The sequence below is a fragment of the Bemisia tabaci genome, chromosome 4 (genome assembly GCF_918797505.1).
Source record: "Bemisia tabaci chromosome 4, PGI_BMITA_v3".
Classification (NCBI taxonomy): Eukaryota; Metazoa; Arthropoda; class Insecta; order Hemiptera; family Aleyrodidae; genus Bemisia; species Bemisia tabaci.
Window position 1 is genome coordinate 49,196,151 of NC_092796.1, and position 24,444 is coordinate 49,220,594.

General features: G+C 40.8%; 1 protein-coding gene across 4 annotated transcripts in view; it reads right to left on the reverse strand.

Moving 5' to 3' along the window:
- Nucleotides 1-22,931, reverse strand: part of LOC109043809 (uncharacterized) — a 149,118-nt gene extending 126,187 nt beyond the window's left edge. Inside the window, exons 1-2 of one of the 4 annotated variants that reach the window (XM_019061126.2) lie at nt 22,121-22,911; nt 18,660-18,745 (exon numbers count right to left, since the gene is read on the reverse strand). The gene's annotated coding sequence lies outside the window, so the exon portion shown is untranslated. Of the gene's footprint in view, nt 1-14,098; nt 14,303-18,659; nt 18,746-21,841 lie in introns of those variants that run through there. The other 3 variants (XM_019061125.2, XM_072299989.1, XM_019061129.2) reach the window with 3 other exon arrangements.
- Nucleotides 22,932-24,444: the final 1,513 nt, after the last annotated feature.

The following is a 24,444-nucleotide window of genomic DNA, read 5'->3' on the forward strand; positions in this document are numbered from 1 at the left end:
AGGTGTATCTACAGCTAAACGGTCAATGAATCATCAACACATGCGGGAGAGATCAAGATAAAGAGTTCTATGCTGAGGAGAGCAGCAAGCTTGTCATACGTTACGTAGAGTGCATAAAAAACAGGGAATCTGCTTTAAAGTGCAAGGTTGCATTCAATTACACATGATTATTATATTCGTTTAATTATGTTTTAGGTGCTTGTTGTAGAAATTTGGGTCGTGCTGGTGGCGTGAGATGAACAGCCTATTTGGTGCGGAGATTAGTCCTAGAATAACGACTTTTTTGGGGGTCTACAAAAATCAAATGAGAAAAAAAAAACCCTAAGGTTGTTAATAATCTGAGAGTGTAATCAGTTTGATTTTTCTTGTAGATTTAAATTTTACGCAATGATTAAGATGTTCCAGTAAAAAGATGCTTACTTTGAAACAACTCATCGCACTTATTTCACTTCCCTTTTTTTGAAAGTTTTTTTAGCAGTTGTGAGACCATGCGATGGAAGCGCGGTAGTGTGAGATTATTTTTTTTAAGTAAATACTAATGAAAATACTACAGTACACGCTAAGTCTCTATTTATATTTTCTGAGAGTGATGAAAAAATACACTACTTTAGTCAATATTCAGAATATCATTTTATAGTTCAATCAATTTGATTACGCTCACTTGGAGTAGAAGTGTGTAGAAGCAGTGCATTGTTCATACTTTGAAGATGAGATTCAGCAGACATATGCGGAAAGTGAGAGATCGATTTTCAAAGACAGACAAATTCATTGAGGATCGTCACAGTAATGTATGGTAACTTAACCTTAAATACATTCGCCGTCTTAGAGAGGAATGGATGCTAAAATGTAGGAATCTCATCGGTTAATGATTTTTGCCAGGTTTTATGAGTGAATCCAACAGTGTGCGGTCGCCGTTAAACTTAAAAAGCTCAACCTGAAAACACTCCTCGCACCTTGAAAGTCGCGTGCGTCTGGAACTCCCTCGCATCTTGCTCCCTCCCCCCGAACCTCCAAGTAGCGATTAAAAGAAACAAAAAGTTGACGACACGTTTTCAACAATGATAACAAAGTTAGACGCAGTCACAATCCACTGTCTCACAGGGTTGCAAAATCGTGAGGAAATCTCAATTCGCCTTCATTGACGATGGCTCTTTTACCGAAGCGCTCTGGCGGGCGCGCCTTGAAGTTTTGATGGAATCCGAGAAGAATTAAATCACATCACGTCTCCCTCGACAGAAGTATGATCCGCACGCTGAATTATTCACAGCAATAATAATTGTTCAATGTACCGCTGGAAGTTTGGCGAGAGGCGGAGGAAAAATGCGAAACTTTTATTAATGCACGACGGAGGTTGGCGCTCTTTTATCTTAGGAGCCGCGTCCGTCGGCTCCCAAGTTTTTCCGAGTAATTAATCATTTTCGAATGGAGTGGAAGTTGCCTGGGAACAAATGTGGATTTGTAAGCTCTCGGGCCCGGAGCAAGAGTTTAGCGGAAGTGGAGCAATGAAATTATGCTTGTCCAGTTATAAGCCTTTTAAGTAATTTTCCGCCCACAAATGGAAGGTCTTCTACTTCCCACAATACTGCCGTGCTAAGGAAGAACGCCGTATGAGCCTTCAGGCGTTGCCAAGTTTCATTCGATAAAAACCGAATTTACTAGGAAAATTTTGAATATTTTTTTCCAACATTTTCAGACAATTTTGTACGCAATTTACTCTAAAATATCTGAAAATTTCAAAGAAAAATGTGCATAAATTTCGTCAAAAATACATGTTTTATCGAAAGAAATTTGGCAACTCTCGAATGTTCTTGCGGCGTTCTTCCTTAGCACGGCAGAATAATATGGTTTCACTAAAGTTCATCACTATGTTCTTACTAGAGCCCGTTTCAGATTAATTTTCCTCTTCCCACATCTACACAAACAAAGGGAGGGGGTCCTTTAAAATGACGTCATTTTTAGGGGTAGGGGTCTAGAGGTGAGTGGCAGGAGAAAGATAAGGGGGTAGGGAAGGGTCCAAAAGTAGGGTAAAATAGGTGGCGTAATTTGATAGAGCGGAGCATTGCGAGGACCAGGACACGCCTCGCGCCATCGCGCCTTCAATTTTGCTTATATGCAACACGGACATCCATCAAGTACGTAGAGTTGTATCTCTGCGCCGTCATCAACGCGTGTCCTTTCCCTTGTTCTACTTCCATGCTGCGTCGACGCTCCCATTTGTCTGACTTGTAGCCGTGCTTCAAGGGCTATTTGAGCACCAAAGTCGAAGTTAGAAGGGACGATCGTGACGTTTCAAATACCTGCTCATGTTTTATAATTGAAAAAGAAAAAATCCAACAACAGTTTCTCTGGAAATTTCCTGCGAATTTTCTTCACCTTTTCAGAAACTTTCTTCGAGGATCTTACAGGGATATTTTGGCTAGTTGTTTTTAAGAAAAATAAATGTAGCATGCGTTTTTCGACTTTACAGCCAACGATATCATGCATACATTCAATCTTCACGTGGACCACAATGCCCTACCGAGAAAGATCACAAAGTGAGGAGGGGAATAGGCCTCCGCCGTCTGTTGTTTTATTTTCAATTCTTACTTAATTTTCATTGTTATTTTTTAATTGTTATTCATTTTTAATTCTTAATTAAATTATAATTTTGAAAATAATGAGTTCCGTCAAACTTAAAATTTTAATTAAATATAAATTTAAAAAAAATCACTAAGATATAAAAAATACAAATTTTATCAAATCAAACTTGAGAAATTTATCGTTATACCATCTTAACCATCTACGAAAATCATGACAAAAAAGAATATCCGTAAATAAAAGTAAACTAATATTAAAAAAACAAAAAATTGAAGTATAAACTTGTGAAAAAGGAGGGTAGGAGCACCGGTCCAAAAGACGGCACGCAATCGGGCCAAGGTTAAATTCTATTCTATCTGAACGCCTACTTTACATCAACACTTGCCTCTCCCTCAGCAGAGCAGCAAACGAACCACCCCAAGAGATCAATTTTCCGGATAAATATTTTGAACTCTGTGTGACGCGATGTTGGAGCGAGGGGGGAGGGGGGCATGAGAGTCGGCACCTGATGTCGCGGGGGTCTGGTTCGGCGGTCGTGACCTATCGGTGACCCGCGGGGAGACGTCGGGCGGGGGAGGGGGGGGGGGGGATTATCAATTGAACTTGATCTCGGGCAACGGCGGACTCTCTGGTGACAGCGACCCCGGCCGCGGACGACCCCATGAATAACGAGCGAAATTTTCACCATTGTAACTTCGCGGGCACCCGGCCAAAACCCGACGCCCCGCCCCCGCCCCCCACTTTCGGGTTAATCCATAACCATATTCGCGAGCGATTTTCCCGCTCATTTCGTCGCGGCCTTTTTTTTCCCGCGCGCCCGAACCGAGCGGGAAAATTGTCCCGAAAATTCCCGCGGCGCGCTCGGCAAGAACCTCCCATTCGAGCGGGGTTTTCGTTGGAGTCGCGAGGTTTTTGCCGCGAAGGGTCGCCCGCCCACCCTACCCTCCTTTATTCTCCCCCCCTCCTTGCATGAAAGGGCTGAAAAACGCCCGGCTTTGCGGCATGAAGTTGTATCAGTGAGTGACTGGAGGCAGTCGCGAGCGGTCGTCAGTGCTGCCTTTCTTCACGGGAATCCACGCATTCTATCCGCGCACCGTTGTTCAAGGGGGAAAAGAAACACGCAAATTCGACGCTTTGTGCGTGGAAAGGCGGATCCAATGGGGAGGGGGTTGTAGGGGGCATGCGGCTGTGCGCCCCTTCCCTCCGTTCGTCCGAAAAAAAAGTAGGAAGAAAAATGAGGAAAAGTGATAAAGGAACGGAGGAAAGAATAAGGAGGAACGCTTGTTTTTGGTAATTTTTCATGACGAAATTGACTCAAAGTGCATGTTAAATGCTTTTAAATTTCGAAAATTTTCTGGGGAAGTCCCCCGGATCTCCTTCCGTTTAATGTGTGTGGATCCGCCGATGAAGGGACGAAGCAATTATTTTCTTGGTATGGTCGATACTACGTGAAAAATCCCTTGAAGTGCCAAAAAAAAAAAAAAAAAAAAATACCCAAAAATAAGTTGCAAGAAGCTGCAGGCCAATTGGACAGATGCATCCCGAATCGGCTACATCGACTACATCAGACTTTACCTGATTTCCTCTCTTTTTTGTTTTGTTTGATGTATAACAAAACTACTTAACGCTTGCAACTTCCTGCGAGTCTACTCAAAATTATAAAGAACTTACGTTTGCTATATTTCAAGTTTGAGTGTTAAAAATATAAAACATGAGAGAGGGGTGACGACCGATATAGTTCGATTTATACAATCATTACTTGGACGAATTTTGGCGGGATCAGCTTAAGTTCATCAGACGCCGCCTTTTGCCTCGAATACCCATGTGAAAAAATAAAGATAATATAATAAAGATTATTATTGGTGGAATTAATTTTTCTGTGATAGATAGATAAATTACATTTTTATTTAATTCTATAAATCATGATATCCTGTTTCCTAAATATTTTCCATATTTCCAATAAAGATTATTATTGGTGGAATTAATTTTTCTGTGATAGATAAATAAATTACATTTTTATTTAATTCTATAAATCATGATATTCCTGTTTCCATATTTTTCAGCAGAGAAAGGAGCAAAACTGAGACTTGAAAGTTTATGAGTATGTTTTTCAGTGGCGAGGCGTGAATGATCGATTATCGATATTTCCTCATTTGAAGCTACTGAAAATAATCGATTGTTAGGGTGCTCGTTACGAACACCCTGTTTATCGATCCTTTTCCGTAGGTTAAAAGGTCAAATCAATCGATGTATCGCAAAGCACGCCACGCCACGCCACTGATAGTCTCCTAAATCTAGGGTAAATTTCCAAAAAATCAAAGACGTGTAGTAGTTTAGTTATCTATTAAACATTTACAATATGGAAATTAGAAAATTTGAGAAAATCGGGCAACGTGGGATGCAGTTAAGCTCAGTCAAATACGTCCATTTGAGCGCCGAAGAAGACAGATAACAAATTTAAAGGGAAAAAAATCAATAACTAAGTTTAATAAGTATTTAAAAAGTTGTAACTCTAGTTTAGTATGAAATCCCTAGGTGCCTTTATACGTCAAGTAGCTTGTAAAACATTTTAGTCATCTGTTCGCAGTATCAGCAACATCTCAATTTTTAGTGTGCTGGCAGCCGGCACTAAGGCCTCACAAAAATTTAAATCGGGATTTTACGTCGGAAACCCGGCACGTTGCCACGTGGCACATTCCTTTTCACGTTTTTATTATTGTTGGATGACCAATATCCTTATGACACACGAACATTTGCTTATGTGCTAACTCTCTCAAGGAAATTATCTGAGAATTTGGTGCAAACGAATTTAGCAATATTGTCTCAGAAAATAAAATGAGCGAGAGTTAATTATAAAAGACTGCAATCTAAATACAGCTTTTCCAAGTTCCAGCGTGAATTTGTTTACCCTCTGGGCCACACAATCCAAATTACCCTAACGTCACTCTACCTCTCAGAGGTTCTGCTTTGTCAAAGCTTACGATTTTTCCATCTCACGTGGCAACGTTGCTCTCCGCCAAAACTTTGAACTCTCCCTTGCTCGAGTTTCATTTTTATGTCTGTCGTTGGGACACACTCGCTATTCCCAGGGAGTCGTTTATTCTCTCAACAAAATCGGTTAATGCGATGTGTATTGGCGAAATAATACTAGCTACTTAATCATACGAGATTTGTCGCGGGGAGCTTATTTAATACCCGGCTCTTATTGAATATACCTCCACCGTGTTGCAAAATCTTGTAAAAAGTCGCACCGCTCATTGTAATCGGGAGAGAATCTCCGTTAAAACTGCAAATTCTTAACGTCGGTGTTTTATCGCTCGTTTTAATCGAAATCCGTAGGTCATCTCAGTTCTTAAACTTCAGTGATTTTCTAATGAGGAAAACACTCGAGGACCCCTTTCTCGAGATGTATCAAATTATTTAGTGATTTAAAGTTCACTGAACTCCGCTTGATTGGTGTTCTAAAATCGAGACGGAAAGAGTGTCTTTACTTTCACCGATGATAATTAATTAGAATTTTGTAAGAGGATTAATATCAGAGCCTTTTTCGATGACCGAAGGCGGATAATGATCTAAATCGGTTGAAATTAAATAAAAATAAATTGGACTTAATGACATAAGCCAGATAACCACATAAAGCACTGAAATGAGGAAATTGGGCTTGAGAAAGAGAATAACCCGTAATAGGGTTCTTTGATTATCCTCCACTTTGTTACGGATACTCTAGAATACCATTTTCCGGCTACTCCGTAATTGGTCTTTCATAACACTTAACGCCTTCCAGACACTCACTAAGCCTTTGATCAATACTTTACTTCAAACATGATTGAGTAAAATTCATTCACGAAAATTCTGTAGGTCATCATTTTATACGTCGTGAAAATTAAAATTTTCATAAGACGTGACCAATCCCTACACAGTGATGCTAATAGCTCAACGAATTTTTTGGTAAGTAGACGTCTTTTCCTGCGAACGGTTAATTTAATTTCCATGAATAAATCGCTTAAAATACGATGAGGAAAAGACTCCTTGCAAAAGACTTCTTTTTCACCAGTCTGCGTGGGGAATTTTAGCATTTTTAAGTTTCCTTTTTAGAGAGTATGCTACAAAGAAAAGATTTGTTTGAAGTGGGTTGTAGGTAATTGATACACAAAAATTATACATGTCGTAACGAGCACGAACCAAAGTAGCTGCCATGATAAGACGCAGTTAATTAAATAAAAACAAACAAAACAGAAAGCTTCTTTCTTTCCGAATACTATTGAGAGAATACAGTTCATATTATGCTCTAAACATAGGGATAAACATTTTCACTTGATATTTCGGTCGGCATATGCAAGTACGGTAAGCGCGAGGCGTCGCCGTATGTAAGGCGCTGGGTGCAACTATTCGTGCCCTGCGGCTGTCCTCGTTGCTTCTGCAAAAATTGAAGGCGCGCTGAGTTCCCGACAGCAGTGATATTTGCGCTCATCTGTTAGTTGATCTAATATAAAGGAGACACGATGTGTCTCTCGGCAGGACGACACCATCTAATCCCTTTTTACCTTCAATTTTACGCAAGGATGAAACATGGAACAGACATGTCTGAAATAGAGTATCTTTAAAGACAGAGTTTTTTCCATCCTGTCCACAGTAAGCAAAATCCTAGAGAGAATCTTATTCAAGCAACTCCTTTGTCATTTCGAATCAAATGACCTACTATATCATAGACAGTACGGTTTCAGGAAAGGTCTATCTACCACACAAGCTCTCTATAATCTAATTGATAATGTGATTAATGCTTTCGAATTGCAAATTCCGATTATGAGTCTACACTTTGACCTAACTAAAGCCTTTGACCTCTTAAACCATTCCTTGAGTATGGCCACTCGTATCTTTTTACTACAGGAAAACTGCGCCGCTTTTTGATTGGTCAACGAGTTTTTTAGCTTCATGATGCTCTCGCGGCCGTAAATACCTAAACAAACAAGATGCCGTACTTAACATTGATAAGAAGCTAAAATTTGAAAAAAAAAATCAATTATACAGCAATAACAATTTAAACTAGCATATCTACGAATAACACATTAAAAACACATGAAAACACGGTTGAATCGCGCCTTTCGTCTTTATCACAGGAGGATGTAAGATGTGCATAACCTCAAACTTGCTTGCTGATAACAGCCATCTTGCTCTGTTCATTTACGGCCGTGAGAACATCGTGTCAGCCTATTTTCTCGCGACCAATGAAAACCCGGCATAGACATGGCAATACTCTGTCTATGAGGGTACTCTAGTCTGCAATATGGCAACAAAGAAACTTGCAACATTCCCGGAAGTCGGCGGACAAGGAATTAGCAACCATCGGGAAATTACCTCGTAAAAATTACCCATCCAGTCTCCCGGTTTAATAGCTCCATTGTGGAATGTAAACACTTCCAAGACCCTGTTGACACAGTTTTGACCCAAGGCCCGGTAGCCGCCGCAGTTTGCTCCCTTCGACCCTTATTTTATTTATCACCGGGCGGAGGGTTGTCACTTCCTGAGGGATATCCTCCACCTCGCAGCGAAGGGTCTCCACGGCGCGGCCTTATCTGACACTTGGGGGCACACACTCTGACGGCGCAAATTGAGGTGGAAAATGATCGCGTGCTCTGCCGGAGTAAACGTGCCATCGCGTGACTAGCGTCGTGTCTTCACCCTTCGGTCCGGTTAAAAATGTTTCCGAGTCCCGGGAAGGAGTAGTCTAATTACACCCAAGAGCTTCCAGCAGGAGTTACTCCAGTCAATGACGCTAGGCCACCGAAATCTAGACCTTCCTTCAACTTTCTGACTAGCAGCGAGGAACTTTCCAAGACTCCGCAAATCGACCCTTACACGAGAAACCTGAATCTAAAATCTTTCGCTCGACCATTTGGATTACATTTTGCAATAAGGAACCACTATTTCTGGCCCATTTTAGAAACAACATACATGGCATTGGTTTCCCTATGTAAATATGTGATTTTATGGGAGAGCCAGAGACAGTGGCTCCTTATTGTAAAACTAGGGGGCTACGCCCCCTGGCCGCTACGCGGCCCAACCCCCTGAAGGCGCTCCGCGCCATCAATGGGCCGCTTCGCGGCCCTATTTTTACCCTCCTATCAGTGTTAGTTTTATTTTTCCCCTAAACAATTACGATATGAGGTATACTTTAATTTTAAACTTTACTTAAAATTACTTTAAAATTAAAAGGACGCGTTTCGGAATGACTGCTTGATGAAATATTGCAATAAAACAATGAACAATGATAGTCAGGTAATAATTAAGGTTTCATGAGTCGGGGATCGAACCTACACCGAGTTCAAAGTGGACGCATTTGACGTCTTAGACGACTCGGTCACCGCTCGACGTGAGGGCTTGGATGCGAATCTTGTGTAGATAAGTGTAGAGCTGATGCGCAGGCTACACAGCTGCTGCGCAACCTCCTCGACCACTGCGCATCCTCCCGCGCATAGCGGTAGCAGTACCGGAGCATTCTATAAACTCACTCACTTTTATAACGTGATTTTAAAATAACCTGGGTCCTTTTTCCAAAATCTGATTACAGCGGGCTCATCTAGGGCATCTATTACCTGTCGATTTACGCAAAAATCATGGAAATCGGCCCGGTAGAACGCTCAAACGAACTATGACAAAAAGTATAAATTTACATTGTTTAAATGGGAGAATTCGCAACTTCACCACGTAATATAAAAAAACCTGGGCCATATTTTGAAAATCTGAAAAGAGTTGGCTTATCTAGAGACAATTGCCCGTCGATAACCGCAAAAATTATGAAAATCGGCCCGGTAGAACGCTGGAACTAAGCGTCACCAGTTTCGCAAAATTAGGAGGTCTTGGAGCTTATAGTATAGATGTAATCCATTTGATCTTTTGACACATGCGCGACACACGATGAAACGATGATGCTCCAGTTTGTCAAAAAGTAAATTCACTAAGGAAGCACGAAGTGGTGGAGAATTTGCAGGTGCCTTGAATTTTGTAAATGTCGTGTTTAAAATGAAACTACTAAAAGAACTGTGAACGAGAGAATCTTTGGTTTCTAAATTGAATATTTATTGGAGGAAAGATGACAAAATATTTTAATGGAAAATGCCACCAGACGATGTCACAAGGTGGCACATTTTCTAACTTTTAAACCTATTCTTGTACGAATTTTCATTTCAGAAAAACAAATTTTGGAAAATTCTGTGAGCTAAGCTCACTAAGCACTCTTTGATAAAGCAATAAAATGTGTGTGAGCAAATTCTTAATTGTAACGAAGACGACAATTTCTTCTCTCTCTCTTTATTGGACCGAGGAAAATTTCCATCAAAATAATTAAGGAGGGGCCTATCACATCAAGTAATGGGTTCGTTTTAACCACAAAAGTTAAAGTATTTCAGCTATCGGAATTAACAAAATTAACCGTATTTCATCGCAAGTATGTCGTATACTAGTAACTCCCAGAAAATTGGAGCGTGGGATTTAAGGGCGGAGCGACACCAACATTTCTTAAGGAGTAAAATCTACTCTTCCAGAAGCCATATCATCGTACAATCCGCAATAAGATCCGCTGGTATTTCCAGAAAGGATCGCGTCAGGAATATGACGGTACGAGATATCATGGATGGCAAACAGACCATCATGCATGACATTATCGCGAAACAACTCATGTTGTACGGTCATATTGGTCATCTTTAGAGAATCACAGGAGACAGGTTGCTAAAGAAGGTCCCTAATTGGGTTCCTCCTGGGAGAAGGCGCAGAGGGCCCCCAAAGAGAGGTTGGAGGGATGGGATTGAGACAGAAACGTTAAGTTGTTCAATGCCCGAGGGGTTGTGGCTCGACATGGGGTAATGGAGGTTAGGTGTCGTAGAGCGCCAAGGAGTGCTATAAAACGACTTATATGTATGTATTTCAGATTCAAAAAACATTTCAAAAATGTTAGCTACCACTTGGCTACCCTCGTTCAAACCTGACTCGGGTTTTCTAAATTTTATATACAAAACTTTCAGTGGGTCAAATCCTTGAAGGCTTGGGTGGTTCCAGGTTTGTCAACCGAGGATTTAAGCCGATGGCTTCTCGCTCAAGCTGCCTGGAAAAACAGAGGAAAGCACAGTTTGGATAGTGTGACAACGCTGACGCAGGACTTCCGGGTGGCGGCATTGTTTCTGCACCTGGGCATGCCGCATGCCGCATCCCGACCGCGACTTTATTGCACATGACGCCCATTCTTCCTCGCCTCCTCGCCGTTGCCGCATCTACACGATAAATCCCAAATTTTCTGTCGTGCTTGGTACAAAGAGCATAAGAGCTATCCAAAATTGACCAGTTTCTGATAAAAATATTTATTTTATCGGAAAATACCTAATGAATGATTAAAAACTTTAGTTTTTAAAGCGTATAGTACCTAGATGAGGGGAGACGTCAGAGGCGTGGCGTGCTTTGCGATGTATCGATTGATCGGCCATTTAAACCCATGGAAAATTATCGATAAACAGGGTAATCGCAGCGAACACCTTAATAATCGTTTATTTACCACAGCTTCAAATGGGGAAATATCGATAGATTGCAAAGCACGCCACGCCACTGACGGACGTGTCGAAATAATCAGGTCTTGGAGCCCAACAAGGCAGCCATTGCATGCGATATACGTATTGCATATCGATTAAGTAGGTGAAAAATCTCGGCACATTTTGACTTTTTCGCCCAAAAAGAAGATATCTCCTGTGCGTGAGCTAAATGAATCATTCTAGACTCTTTTTCATCTTTCTTTTTCTCTTTAAATATCGAGAGGATAATCTCACGCTTGCAGTCCCTAAAGTTCACCCCCCTCCCCCCTTCCAATTCATAATCGAGCCGGCTCTAGGTAACCGTTGTTTGAGACCATCAAACTCGGGTTACCTGGCCGGGAATCGAACCCGGGTGGGTCCTCCCGATCATAGAGCAAGGGCTACAACCTCTACACCACAAGAAGGCGACCAAAGAAAGTTCAAAATTCAGAAAAATGAAAGCAGGATTCTCCTTACATAAAACGCTGCATTCGACGCAATAATCGAATTTTGTCTCAAATGAAACGTTTTATTCCAAGGAGAATCCTGCTTTAATTTCTCTAAATTTTGCATTTTTTGGTCAAGAATGACTTATCACACTCATGTGCAAGAGTAATCGTCGTCTAGGGGCTAGAAAGTCAAAATACTGTGAGACCCTATCGATGCGATATTTCCCGGGGTAGTTCGACCACGCCAAGAATCCGGGACAAATCGCCTCAAGGATTAAAAGCTTATGAAAGATTTATGAGCTTATGAGAAAAGCTCATGATAAATTCGCAAGACATTACATATTGGCAACGTTAGAACGACGATACCTAGGGTGTTTCTGTCTGCACAGCAGAATATTCGGGGAACTCTGCGGAAGCTGGTAAGAGCGGAAAATCCGAAGCGGACCCGGCTCACAGTGGAACGAGTCTTTGGAAGAAATCGGACCTGAAAAATTCGACAAAAATTGTAAAATTTTACGTTGATCTCGTCACAATTTTAATTTTAATGAGTGCTTTTTAAAGAAAATTTTACGAGGAAATCAATGAACTTACTTTTTAAACATCAACATTTCATATTAATGAAGATTTACGCTTTTTAAGTTTTTAAATCATGTCCGACCTTTCCTGTTGACTCGATCCACTGAGCGGCTGTGCGGAAAAGCTTGCAAATTTCAGGGAAAACGACCAGGTTCCGGTCCCGCAGCGCTCTGAGCCGTTGTTTTCCATTTTTTTGAATCGATGGAGCCCCCGGCCCCGGGATTAGCGGACTCAGCATGATGCTTCTTATTTTTCTATTCCTTCCGTGAATGGCGAAACGCGGGGCTCTTGAGGGCTTCCATTGACTTTTCGAGTGCACCGTAGCCGTGGAGAAATGAGCTACGGCTGCCTACACCCTCCCCCTCCCCCCCCTCCACCGCCACCAACCTACGGCGACCTACTTGAAATCCACGTGTTCGCGCTGGGGTTTCCACCCATGTCGCTGAATGGACCGCTAGATAAGGTAGGATGTAAGCATTCTCATGTAGGACCGCGTTAGGCAGAAAGGAACCAAGCCACATCAACTATTGCCAAATTTACTTTGGCGATTTGATTTTTTACATGAAAACGGTTGTGCGAATTTTTGTGCAAATTGCACTAAATTTTTTGCAAGATGCGAAGCAATTTCCTAAAAATTATTCTCTGAGGAATCCGCACAAACGTTGTATTATAATAAATTAAATAATGATAAATATAATAATAAAATAATAATTAAATATTAATAAATTGAATCCACGTATTCGCGCTGTGTTTTCCACCCATGTTGCTGAATGGACCGCTAGATAAAGTACGAATGTAAGCATTCTCGTATAGGACCGCGTTAAGCAGAGAGGAACCAAGCCACATCAGCTATTGCCAGATTTAATTTGGCAATTTCATTGTTGACATGAAAACGGTTGTGCGGATTTTTGTGCAAATTGCACTGAATTTTTTTATGGTGCAGAGCGATTTCCTTAAAATTATTCTCTGAGGAATCTGCACAAACTTTCTATTATAATAAATTAAATTGCCTAAGTAAATTTGGCAATAGCTGATGTGGCTGAGTTCCTGTTGGCTGCTATATGCGGTCCACAAGTTGCTGCTTTAAAATTTCCTATAAAACATGATCTGCACAAAGAAACGTACTATGATACCTGCCAGCATTTTTATTCAGTAGTCTTTGCTCACATGAAAAATCAGAGCCTACTAAAATCAAGTTGCGCAATTGCGCACTGCCATGGTTTTGGCCTGCGTCTTAGTAATTACGCTGTGGTTCAAAGTGTAAACAAAGTGCAATAGCAGAGCCGAAAGGCTAATTTTAAGGTTGTCATACTTCCATACTCCAAAGACTATCATAGTAACATCTAGGGGTCTATTGTGTGCATGAGTGGACACATTTTCCCTTTGCGCACATTCAAATTTACTTAGGTCATACTTAAAGGAACAACACTCTTTTGATCTCTTCCTATAACAATCAGAGCCTTGGACAAGGCTTTAAGGACATTTTAGCCATCTTATTATCAATCCTTGAGAGGTATATTAATCTGCACCAGCTGAGGCGTAAAATCAACCATTATAAAGGCATGTTCATCGTGGGATAATCACACTTTGCATGGCCCCTGATAGACGCTAACCTACCTAGTCAAAACTTGTATCAGACTTAGAACTTGACTGAGATCTTCTATAATCTTACATCTAGGCAAGAAGTATTTTATCTCTCAGCTATAAAAACCCTTCTTAAGTTAACTCACAGTATAAATAAACTAGTAAGACGCTGACATTAGAGGGCGTTTGGAGTAGGTGGACCGCAACACAACAGGTGAATAAGAAGCAATAAATTGATAAACGAACCAAAATGGAAGGTTAGAAACTTCCAGGAATTTGAGAGCCTCAATAATTTAGAACAGTACAGTGCTGGTGAAAATGCGAGGAGGAAAAAATAAACTATTAGTTAGAACTTACAGACACATTGAGAGCCCACCTTGAATCTTCAACTGATTGGACATCGTACAGGGGAGCACAGAATAGAGTATTCTTAGAAGGAATGTGGTTAAGATAGGCAAATAACAACTACTTCGCACCTATACACAAAATCAAGAACATCGAGCAACTTTAAATATTCAAAGGACTTTCTCAGAACACTCAAGAAAACATCAAGAGCCACGAACCACGTTTGTTTACGACTTGGTTATAACATGTAAACAAATCGATGCTTTACTCCTATTGGTTCCCGCCAATTAAGTGCCGCGCTCGAAAAAATATACAAATTGACGCGCCAATTTTCAAATTGACGGGGACCACTCTGGTTGAGCGCACAATGCAAATCGTGAACAGTATGATTTGTAAACTGCGCAACCACTTACATCTTCGATGGGCATTCATTAGATTACGAACGAATCGAAACAGTAAATGTATTGAGGTGGCGCATGACCCATAAAGAATGAGCAGGGTTTTCTTATGTGCGGTGAAGATAAAGTGAATATACAGGGTGTTAAAAACTACCCATGCCAAGGCGCTTTTTTCTCGGTTATTTTAGGTCGCACGAGGTTGGGGACCGCGGGAATGAGGTAGTAATATAACCCAAGGAATCCGAATTCCATGGACTCGAACACCCTCCCCAGTTTCCCCCCCCCCCGGGGGGGGGGGGGGGTTTCATGGTTCCAAGATTCGGGGTTCCCGACCAAATTGTGATTCAATTGCATTAGAATGGAAAAGTACGGACAATTTCACTGGAAGTTGGCGCCTAAAAGTCCAAAATCGGCCCAACCTGAATTGGTCCCGTAGATCTTTAAAACGAACCGTAACTAAAAAAATGAGCGTTTACATTTTTGAAATGAGAAAATTCAAAACCTCATCGTCTAAAATAGAGTAAACTGAGCCATAATTTAAAAATTCTGAATAGAGCTGGCTCGAATCTGCTAACCATCGCCGGTCAGTAAAAAACAGTGAAAACCGGCCGATTGGAGCGGTAGAACGAATTGCGACAGAAAAAGTCAGACGAGAGCTAATTGGATTGCATTTTGCAAAAAGGAACCACAAGCATTCCAATGTTGCTAGGATTGTGCAGCTTACATTCTCTGCAAATAAATACTGGAATAGTGCTAACATTTACATTTAAAAATTTAATTTTCGTCTTAATTCATAGTAAATTGGGAGTAAAAATTTAACTTGTTTCGATTATCAGTTTATATTTGCAAGGTAAACAAAGTTGCACAATCTTAGCAACATTGGAATGCTAGTGGTTCCCTTTTGCAAAATGCAATCCAATTGTAATTATGCTTGAAATCGTGCCTGCTCCAGTGATTCATTACTCTCTCTAAACAAATAAGTTTACCAATTGGACCACATTTTGCAAAAAGGAACCACTATTTCTGGCTATTTTTAGAAACAACATAAGTGTCATTGGTTTCCCTACGCAGAAAGGTGCTTTTACGGAGGAGTGGTTCCTTATTGCAAAATGTAATCCAATTAGTGTTTGCTAATGTAAAAAACCGTAGATTCGATTTGTTTAGAAACTTAGTGGGGGGTGGGGACAATTCCCACATGTCAATTACGATAAAACAAATTCTCAAATTTCATTACTCACTTGCGGTAAAATTTAATTTGTTTATCTGACATGTGGGAGGGGGGGGGGGTCGGAGTTTCCGCCAGATTTTGAAGGGTCAAATAAGGTCATAGGATGGGGAGAGGGAGGCCGCTGATTTTTGAATACGCTTGACGCTGGCGTGAATGGATTCGCTGCGAACGTCCCTGTTTGTTTTTGTGACGTGTGAGTGAGGAGCCCGGCATGCTTTCAGCCGAGCCCCGCCGAGCCCGGGGTGGGACAAATTGGATAGTTAGGTGTCGACGCGGCGACGCACAGCAGGCCGATTATTGAAACTGATAGACGAAGCTATGGACAAAGACGAAAAAAGGGATTTGAAGGGATCCTATTGGTGGAAGCGGGTGGTGGCAATGGACATAGGAGGTAGGTAATGGACTAACTAACGGCAACCCACCAAAGACCCGACAGTTAGTCCATCATTTTCTTCCTTAGTCTATAAGAACCAACCATGTCAACCAATAGGATCGCTTCATACTCCCTATGTATTCTTTGTCTATCGCTTTGTCTATCAGTTTCAATAATCGGCCCGCAGTGGATCGAGTCAATTAGAGGGGTCGGACGTGAAATTTTTGACTAAAACTGAGAATTTCGGTGTTTACATAGTCACATTTTAAATTTCAAGGGGTGCTTCTAGAAGAAAATTTCACGCGAAAACCAATGGAACCACTTTTGGAAGCCTTAAAGTTTTGTATAAACGGAGTTATAAGCGTTTAAAGTTTCCAAATTTTGTCCGACTTCTCCTACTAACTCGATCCATTGTGCGACGGTCGGAGGAGCCGGAACGAGGCGGATCACGAGTGCATCGCGAGGCTCACGAGATAATGTCATCCCTGAAACGAGTTCGCAGACTCGAGTGCACCGTCGTGTCGCGTCGCGTCGCAATTTATCATCCAATAACACGCTGTGACACAGACTGACGTCACAAAGTGACGTTCGACAGTGCCCCTCCCGCGCCTCCTGCCCCCTCGCTTTGATTTCATCACGTCACTCGTTTCGGCGGAGCTGTCACCGGCCGTGTCGGCCTCCTGTTCTTTCCCCGTTTTTCATTTTGTTTTGTCATCCGCCTCGCAGACCGTGGGCATTCGACGCGGCCTAATTGTCAAAGTTCGATTTTACCTGGGGGAAAATTATTCGCTGGCCCGATTTCAACAAAGAGATTATAATTCACACAGTTTTATGATTATCGTTTTTTTAACACTACGAGGCTACTTCAACGGAGCTCCTGCATGTGTTATGTGTCAGAAATTTGCGATGCAAGTACTGTTTCCCGTGTAAAATTTTTCGAGAAACCCGATGGTGTTACTGGTTTTTTCTGAAATCAACCCCAAAACTCAAAATAATCTCACGAAGTTGAGGCCGTATGGCAGCTCCGTCATAAATTGAGGGCATTATAAGCAACTGTCGCCGCTCCTTTCGAAAGTATGCTCCGGCAAATTCAAAACTACGTTATGGAAGATTACGTGCGAGTAGACATCGGAATGGAGATGTGAGGAATTTGCGATTTGACTATTGATTCTTATGTAAAATTTCGCGAGAAACACGATGGTGCCACTGGTTTTCTCTGAAATCAACTCCCAAGCTGAAAAGAAGCTCTCAAGTTGAGGTCCAAATGGAGGGAGTACCCCACGCCACCCTGAGAGTCCACCTCTATGTCTAGTCAAATTCTCCATGCAAAGATAGGGGGAAAATACATTAGCAGGATTGCCGCGTTTACAGTTTGGACCCCCCAAATAAAATGGCAACCATTTTAATGTATTTTCTCCCTATCTTTGCTTGGAGAGTTTGCTTTAATATAGATGTGGACTCTCAGGGTAGCTTGGGATATCCCCTCCATTACGGCCTCAACTTTCAGAGCTTATTTTGAGCTTTGGAGTTGATTTCAAAGAAAACCAGTAACACCATCGGGTTTCTCGTAAAATTGTATGCAGGACTTGGTACGCATTTAGTCGCAAATTGCTGACACATGCAATAGCTCCATTGTGAAATTGTCCATGGGAAACCGGAGTTTCTCGGTAGAAGCTCAGAATTGAGGAGCTCGGAGACCATGGCGTATATGTAAAGATTTGGGAAAACAATCGAGATATTCGCGAATTGAACTATAACTAGTTTTAAAATAAATTATGTGAAAAATCAAATTTTTAGATGTTGGATTTTGATCCGTCAACTTTGAGCTTCAAACAGCAGTGATCTGAGCCCTAAAGCTCAGACAAATGAGTGACGACTAGTCACATCGGCAGGTAATTGTTTGTGTCGTGTATAGTAGACGCCTTGGCATGTTCTATTTTTGAACTATGACTTACGTCGGGGTCGAGGAAGGCACGTTTTTTGTGTCGTAATTCCTTAAAAAATTTTAAATTTTGGTAAATAAATAGATGTTTCTGGTGTATAAATGCATCACTTGGTTACTGGATTTCAAATGTTCCGAGCATTATTCATTTTCAGGATTTTTCTGTGCGAAGCTAAAAAAAAATCATCTGAAATATTAGGTAGACGTCTCTCATAAGACAATGAAGAGTTTCAATGAATTCTAAACAATAGTCAATATTGTCGTTTTCTTGTTTTAAAATGGACTTGAAAAGAAAAGAAAAAGATACGGAGAACTTTTAAAAATAATTTAATTTAAACAGTGGGCACATTTTTATAATAGAGACCATCTTCGCCAAACATCACAAACCGCGTCGATCGCGATTCAAAAGCTCCGTACCATTAGTTTGTTTCTTTAAAAGAAGAGTAAGTGACTCAGTTTCATAAGATTTTCACGACATATTCCAAGAAAAAGTATTACCCATGGAATTTTCAGGAAATCTCGTTGACTTTTCTTTTCTGCTTGAAAACAACGCATGACAGGAAGTTTGTGACAAAGAAAGCGCGCGCCCGAAAACCCACGATCGACCGTGTTCAAACGCAAAACCCACTAACCTGTTGATTCTTTGGAAGCAAGGGTTTCTCTTCTCAGAAACACGAATCGATGTAAGCTCCTGAATTCGTGCGAAAGTCAGTCGCCCCTGAAAGAAAAGCAAAGGGAGAATATCGATCACATCGGGGTTTTAAGTCTTAAGTTACATTGAAATTTCTATGGTCGGCGATATTTAGGAGCAGAGTGTGAGGAGGAAAATCAAAAATATTTTGCAAACATTCGTACATGCATCGAAATAAATTTTGTTAAATTTCAACCCCCTCCCAAAAGTTTTTGGCTATTTCTCACTGTGTTGAGAGAGGAGCATGGGAATGTGAGGGGGGAGAGAGATAAAAACTTGCTGTGCCAAAAAAAATTATTTTTTTTTGGGGGGGGGGTGGTGTCATTATACCTTTTTCTTGGTAGCTAAAACAATTTTCTGCGTATAGCACTTTATTTTCCATGTGACAAAGGGAAAAGACTCATCCTGCATGTCGCGTTATTGTTTGGCATATAAGAGAATTCAGTGCGCCTACAATTTTGAGAATATGTAAAACGGACGTTCGTGGAACTGCAATAGTCGCACTCAGGCGCCGCTTTATAATCAGTGGCGTGGCGTGCTTTGCGATATATCGATTGATCGGCCATTTAAACCTATGGAAAAGTATCGATAAACAGGGTGTTCGCAGGGAACACCTTAATAATCGATTATTTACCACAGCTTCAAGCGGGGAAATATCGATGGATCGCAAAGCCAGCCACGCCACTGTTTATCATCTACGCTAAGGCAGCACATATTTGCAATCAAAAATCAATTAATGAAATAAGAATCCGTTCCTTTCTCGCGCAATTAATGTCTTCAAGCATGCAAGGTCGATGTTACTTTCAGAAATGTTTTTCACGTATTCTTTCATAGTGCAAATGTAGGACGCCATGTTCTCGGTGGATTTCGGAGGGCGTTGTAGCCCTAACAATCGTCATTCGTCACTCATTATAATACTAACTCAGCGTTTACTTGTTAGGAAATGTCATTTTGATTTCTTTTTCTGTTGCAATCGAAAACTCAACATATTCTCTGACATATTACTGATGAGTCTAGGATAACACTACCTGCGCTGCAGTGTTCCTGTGTTGAACTAATCATTTTTTATTTAATGTAAGCGCCTTTTTTACGAATTCAGAGGAAATAACGCAATATTCCAGTCTTCATCAGTTTTCATCTCTAGTGCCGTCCCTCTTAATGATCTCACTTACGGTGGTAAAATCCACAAAAAGAGATGAAAAAAATCCGACGATATTCCAAAAATTACTGTTCAGTAGTGTTTCCTTGAAAAAATATAATAGGATTGCATAAAATCTGCAGCGGCGCATTCCCTTACGTTCATCATAATGCCAGGATTGTCAGAATATTGAATGTTGCCTTTTCCTCGCGTTTCTACAACAGTTACAACAGTTACTACAACAGTTCTACAACAGTTACAACAAGGCACAACAGTTGCGCTCACGTTGATTGAAATAAACCCTGAATCAGTTCCGCTCTTACTTTAACTATTAACTAATTTCTTTTTATTTTTTCAATTAATTTTCCTGAAAATTTTTTCTGATGAGTGCGTATGCACAGGATGTTTCTATCGTTTTCATACAGCGAAAAAAAAATCAGGAAATATTTCATGGAATAAAAATTGATTTGGTCCTACTTTATAAAAACATTGTTGCATGAAATTTGAAACGCCGCACATCCAGTCAAAGTTTTGAGCTTTATCGCACTCGTGAGCATCATTGATTATATTATTTAAAACACAATGAAATTTGATATGGCCTTTATCACAGGAAAAGTTTTTCCCGAATAAGTTTTCTTATCGATGTATGGTTTTGTAGTTTTCGCAAATCTATTTTTTTAAATTTTAAAATAGCGGGAAAAAGGTAGGAAAAAAGCAGGGCAGGAAGCTTGATGCGTGGAGAGCCATTGACATGAGCGATATTTCCCGTATGGAAGGATGTGTCAACGCCCCCTTGTTGTTTAGAGTTCGGGTGAATTATCTCTCTTGCCCTGCTTGTTTTTTACAACTTTCTGGAGCGTTGAACCGGGAAAGAGTGAATAAATTTGAAACTCCACGCCGACGAAATAAAAATCATTGAAGGGTAAGTGAATGAGTATTATTACCTTCATTATCTCCTCTCTTATATTTTCCTCATTTCCGAGGGGATGAAAGAGGAGATCAAGTTGATCCCGTATTTTTTTTCTCTCAAGTTCAGACATACCTTCTCATGCTTAACCATCGGAGTCTTCCGTATAGTGCTCGGTTGACTTGCTTCTCAATCAATATTCCACCCGTAAGAGAGTGCATGGGAGGCGTTGCAATACTATTTTAAAGGTTCGTTTTAGTCTGATAAAACTGAACAAAATATCCATGTATTTATTCGTTTATTAGCCAAGAAAACACTTTTAAGCGAAAAAAAGAGAAAAAAAGGTTATATTGGTTAGTAGATGTGATTAGTAGACAAAACCTGGATTTGGTCGAAACCGTAGATAAGAGAAAAATGAAGTGTACATAGAAAAGTATTAATAAAAATTCGATGCTGCACTTTGAACGATGCCGGTCAACTCAGAGTTCCAAAATCAAATGAAATTGAATTGATTTAAAGTTCCATCGGGTCCTTTAAATATCATTTTGATAACATTCAATGATCGATGATTGCCCAACGACGGGAAAAAGGCACAAGAGAAAAACATCGTTTTAAAATTTAACCATGTTTAACTAAATTTTACTATTTTGGGGCGTTCTCAAGTAGTGGCGTCATTGCAAAACCCGTTGACGTCATAAGGTACACTTTGATGACGTAGTCAGGACGCATTCTTTTCGGTCTTTTTGTGCCATTTTTGGCTATTTGCCGTTACAATCTTAGTACTTGAGACTGTGAGACTGGGTTTTATAGGATTCCACATTTTTTAGTCCATTTTTAAAGATCTCTGCACAATTACAGCTGGTAAAGTAATAGAAAAACCTATCAATGATGTCATAGGAGCGCAAATTATCACCCATTCTTGGAGGACTTCCGGCAAATTCTGGACACACCATTTGAGCCTTTGTTAATCCGTCCAGGCACGCCAAGTACAAGAACAAGGCAATTTTCTTCTTTTTTTGGAGAGTAAAAAACTTAAATAGCAGAAAACAAACAATAATCATTTAAAGAGATTACTTACAATGGCAGGTCTTACAAGCTGGTGCACTGTCTCAAATCACACCTTAATAACGTATAATTCTCGCTAAAAATAACATTAATCATTGAATTTATTTGCCCGTTGCGGCCAACATCAAACTTGAAAAAGCTCCAATGTTAAAAGGTTTCGAAATTTCAGAGGGATAACCGTCCGAAAACAAAAAGTTCATCAAAACATATCCACTCAAAAATAAAACGTTTTGACTCTATCGATAAAAGAGGGTAAAGTTTAAAAATAAATCTGAGAAAGCTAAAGACTCACGCTCAGTTTTTTTATCGATGACCGAAAGTTCAGGTAACGTGGGTAAAAAAAAACCGCGAATAAGAATCAAAGCACGGAAACATAAACCGTTGCGCAGTACTGATGAAAACGAAACGAAACGAAAAATAAACCCTCGTCCGACCAAATTTCTTGATGACTTACTTCTTTAACATAAAAAAATTATTAAAGGTCCAGCGGGCTGCAAATGATAACAGTCGCGCATAAATAAAATTATTTGAGGCTAATTTTAGAAGGGGAGCAAAGTGAACCATGAGATTCCAGACTCGCGGATGTCTGGAGCTCCGTATCAAGGCAAAAAATGACAGATCCGCGGATAACAAGAGCGCGGATACCGGGAGATCATGTTTCTAAATGTTTCTCAGGCTAATTTTAGAAGGGGAGCAAAAAGAACTACGAAATGCTACACTCGCGTATGTCTGTTGTCTAGATCTCCGTATCAAGGCAAAAAATAGGATTTCCGCGGATAACGAGATCGCGGATACTGGGAGTAGATCATGTTTCTGGGGCCGGCCGCGGTTGAGAAAACATCGCGAATGGGCCGGGTGACGCGAAAAAGCGGGATGCACGCTCGACGGGGGCAGGAAAGCGACTGAATGGAGCTCGCCCGAGGCCGTCGCCGCCACCGGGCTGTCCTGCCATCGCGGTTGCATACTCGGCAGTTTGCAGGGGCTCCTTGTCGTCGCCACCCTCCCTTGCATCGCGTCGCACAGTGGATCGAATCAATTAGAGAGGTCGGACCTGCAATTTTTGATGTTTATTTCGTCGCATTTTGAACTTTGAGGGGTGCTTTTTGAAGAAAATTTCACGAGAGAACCAATGAACCACTTTTAAAACCTCAAAGTTTTGTATAATTGGAGTTATAAGCGTTTAAAGTTTCCAAATTCTGTCCGACCTCTCCTATTGACTCGATCCACCGTGCGTCGTCTGCTTTTCCGCTGCATTCTCTCGCTCCGCCTTGGTTTCTCACGCGCGAAAAACTAACGACGGGATCTGAATAAACAGGGACACCGCTTCGTCGCGCAGTTGTCGCTTTTCGGATTCTCGTCAGCGCTGAATGGACCGCGTTAAACAGAAAGGAACCAAGCCGCATCAGCTATTCTGCCGCGCTGAGGAAAAACCCCGTATGAGCCACCAGGAGTTGCCAAATTTCCCCTTATAAAACATTAATATTTGAGGAAAGTTATGAATATTTTTCCTTGAGTTTTTCGAATCCTCCGAATCAAATTGCCAATGAAATTCTTGTAAAAATTTGAAGGAAAACAACCAACAGTTTCTTCGGAAATTCGTTTTATATTGAAGGTAATTTGGCAACGTCTGAAGACTTATACGGCGTTCTTTCTTAGCACGGCAGTATTGTCAAATTTGATTTTTTACATGAAAACGGTTGTGCGGGTTTTTGAGCAAATTTCAGTGAATTTTTTGCATAGTCCGAAGTAAATTCATTAAAATATCTGAGGAATCCGCACAAACGTTCTCTTATAAAAAAATTAAATTGCCCTGTTCATTTTGGGAAGAGCTGACGTGGCTTGGTTCCTTTCTACTAAACGCGGTCCGAGACTACATTTAGCGGTTCGGAATTAAAATTTCTGGCTCAGATTAATAACAACGTATGCACCATTATTTTTCCTATCACTCGAGTGTTTTTCGGATGAGCCAGAAATACTGTAGTTTCTTCTTGCAAAATGAAGGCCAAATAGACAGCTGGCTGGGTAATAACGGAACGTTCTGATATAGAAATCAGTTAGGTACCCACCAAAATGCATGTGCACATGAACATGTAGGGCTGATTTTACAGTATTCTGCGACACCTAACCGCCACCGTCTGATAACTTGTCTTCCTTCAGCCCTTCAGGAAGTTGGCACTCCCTTATTTCTTTTGAATACCGCTGTTGGCACCCTTTAATTTAGCGCCTTTTTTGTTTCCTCCCAGGAGGAACCGAATCAAGTATCCTTTTCAGCTAATTTCCTTCCGTCATTCGAAGCTGTTTTTCGGACTTCCATGATCTAGTGCAGTTTCATCACAAACGTGCTGCCAAACTTTACAACCATACGTTACAATACTTTGCACTACAGTGTTGTAAATTTTCATCTTGTTACCATTGCTATACATGAATTCTCTACGTGTTGCAGGTGGGCGTAACAGACAAAAATACTTTAAAGCTCAAATATTTTTCACGCATAAATTGTGATTGTCGTGAAGTTCTGATAAGAAAACATGTGCTGTGATGCCCAATTTTTAAACGTGTCTGATGATCCTTTGTAAATGTGCAAAGAGCCATAATAGATGTCCGAGAAAAACTTGC